We start from the raw sequence: 3396 nt of genomic DNA on the forward strand, positions 1-3396 counted from the left end.
AACTCACGTCACCTATGAAGCTCCTTCTTTAATATTTTTTTTCTCTTCCTATTTCAACGTTTGTGATTCCTTTTCTATTGGGCCTCCACTCCCAAATGGAGACATCTGAGATTGCAAAACCCATTGTAACCATTTTGATTGGCTCAAACTATAATTTATGGGTCCAAGGAATGAAAAGCTTTTTGATCGGTCGTAAGCTTTGGCGTATTGTTACTGGAGATATCATAAAGCCAACCAAACAGCAAGATGAAACTGAAGCCAAATTTGCTGATCGTCTTGAAGATTGGGATAGTAAAAATCATCAGATTATTACTTGGTTTCTAATAGTTCTATTCCATCTATTCACATCCAATTTGCTAGTTATGACACTACAAAAGAAATTTGGGATTTCTTAGCCACTCGATATCAAACTACTGGACTTACTCATTATTTTCAATTGTGGACTACTCTTCATAATCTTAAACAAGAATCTGGCCAATCTGTGAATGATTTTCTTGCTCGAGTTCAACTAATTTGGAATCAAATATCTCAAGCAAAAATCAGTGAAGATCATCTTCATCTTATTCAAGTTCTCATGGCTCTTCGACCTGAACATGAAGCTGTCAGAGCCTCTCTACTACACCGACATCCTCTTCCTACATTGGATATGGCTATACAAGAAATCATTTTTGAGGAAACTCACTTAATCTTGACAAAACTTAGAATTCTGAAATCACTCTTGCTACTACTTGTCCATCCTTTCAGAAATCTGGCAGCCACATCTGTAAGAATTGTAATAACATGGGTCATGTCTTTGCTAGTTGTCCAACTGTTGAATGTAGATATTGTCATGCTCTGGGTCATATTCTTAAAAATTGGCAAACTCCTCCTCCACGACAAAAGAATGGGGTCTCTAAATCCAAGAATTTTTCAAACCCTGGTTTTAAATCAGTCACTGCTGCTGCCACTGAATGTTCTCCTACTCTCACCATAGGTGATATTGAGGCACTACTCAAATAGGTTATATCTTCCAATTCTCCTGCTGCCATGTTTGTCACCCGAAGTACAAGATCTAGAAACGAGACAGATTCTAGGGAAGGGTCGTAGGATAATGCTATGGAATATCGGGATTTTACCTTACTACAATTCCTTAGTCAACAAGGCATTATCGTTCAACGCTTATGTCCTTATACTTCCCAACAAAATGGACGCGCTGAATGAAAACACCGCCAGATTCTTGATTCTGTCCGTGCTCTTCTTCTTTCTGCCTCATGTCCAGAAAAATTTTGGGGAGAAGCGGCTCTTACTACTGTCTACAGTATAAATAGAGTTCCTTCATCAGCTCTCCAAAATTTATCACCCTTTGAAAAATTGTTTGGTAAACCTCCTGACTATTTAGTCCTAAACCTTTTGGATGTGCCTGTTTTGTCTTTTACAACCCCATGAACGTACAAAATTGGAACCACGTGCACGGTTGTGTTGTTTTCTTGGGTATGGGATAGAACACAAAGGTATCGTTGTTGGGATCCTATTTCAAATAAATTGCGTATCTCTCGTCATGTTACCTTCTGGGAAAATACCGTTTTCAACCCTTTCTAAATTTCATAAATCTGTTAATACTGATTCTATGTTTTTCACTGATCCCTCAATTGAATTGTTTCCAAGTTCTGATATAAGTGACTCTGATACACTCAACATTCGACCCTCCCCACCTATTCCTATCGAATCTGCTTCAACTGCTGATCCTGAACCTGCACCTACGCCTGCCCTTGACACCAATCTTCGTCGTTCTACCCGGGTAAGAGAAATTCCACATCACCTTAAAGATTTTCATTGTTATTCTACTATTGCCACTCTTCATGAGCCTCGCTCTTATCGTGAGGCAAGTACTAACCCTCATTGGCAGCAAGCTATGACTGAGGAACTCCAAGCTTTAGAGAACACTCATACTTGGGACTTAGTTGATCTTCCTCCTGATAAGACACCTATTGGCTAAATGGATTTAAAAATTAAGACTCGTTCTGATGGGTCTATTGAGCGTTATAAAGCTCGTTTAGTAGCCAAAGGATATACTCAAGAATATGGTATAGACTACGAAGAAACCTTTGCTCCAGTGGCTCGATTAACATCTGTTGTACTCTTAGCTATAGCTGCGGTTCGTCACTGGAAACTTTTCCAGATGGATGTCAAAAATGCTTTCCTTCATGGTGATTTATCCGAAGAGTTTATATGCATCCTCCCCCTGGTTATGATTCTCATTCTAAAGTCTGTAAGCTCCGACGAGCCTTGTATGGTTTAAAACAAGCTCCTAGGGCCTGGTTCCAAATTTAGTTCCACTCTTGCTCAACTTGGTTTTGCCTCTAGTCCTTATGATTCTGCATTGTTCATTCGTCGACTGACCATGGTATTGTTCTTCTCCTGCTTTATGTTGATGATATGATAATAACAGGTGATGATGCCTCTGGTATCTCAAAATTACAACGATATCTCAGTCGCCATTTCGAAATGAAGGACCTTGGCTCTCTCAGCTATTTTCTAGGTCTAGAGGTTTCTCATAACTCTGACGGCTACTATCTTTCTCAAGCAAAATATGCATCTGATGTACTTTCTCGAGCTGGCATTACTGACAGTAAGACTGTATCAACTCCTTTGGAACTCAATTGCAAGCTTACTCCTCTCGATGGCACTCCTCTCGATGATCCTACTTTATATCGGCAACTTGTTGGTAGTCTTGTTTATCTCACTGTGACTCGACCTGATCTCTCATATGCTGTTCATTTGGTTAGTCAATTCATGTCTGCCCCTCGTTCATCACATTTTTCTGCAGTACTTCGAATTCTTCGATATATTAAAGGCACTCTCTTTCATGGTTTACATTTCTCTGCACACTCCTCTTTGGTGTTATCTGGGTATTCTGATGCTGACTGGGCTGGTGATCCCACAGATCGTCGTTCTACTACTGGTTATTTTTTTTTTTGGGATTCTCTTATCTCTTGGCGTAGCAAAAAGCAAACGGTTGTTGCTCGTTCTAGCACTGAATCTGAGTATCGTGCCATTGCTGATGCTACATCTAAACTTGGTTACGATGGTTGTTATCTGATATGAATGTCACACAGTCTTCTGCTACTGTGTTACATTGTGATAATAGAAGTGCTATACAGATTGCTCACAATGACGTTTTTCATGAACGACAAAAACACATTGAGATCGATTGTCATTTTGTTCGTCATCATGTTACTCAAGGCACACACTTCTGATCCCTATCTCTGCTAATCAAAAGGCCGATATCTTCACAAAACTCATCTTCCGCTCGTTTTCAAGATTTACTAAGCAAACTCAAGCTGGCATCCACTATACCATCTTGAGTTTGAGGGAGGGTGTTAGCATAATATTTAATACCATGTAATCCATGTTAGC

Source organism: Jatropha curcas, chromosome 8, assembly GCF_041381405.1.
Source record: "Jatropha curcas cultivar XTBG-Jc1 chromosome 8, XTBG_Jcur_1.0, whole genome shotgun sequence".
NCBI classification, from domain to species: domain Eukaryota; kingdom Viridiplantae; phylum Streptophyta; class Magnoliopsida; order Malpighiales; family Euphorbiaceae; genus Jatropha; species Jatropha curcas.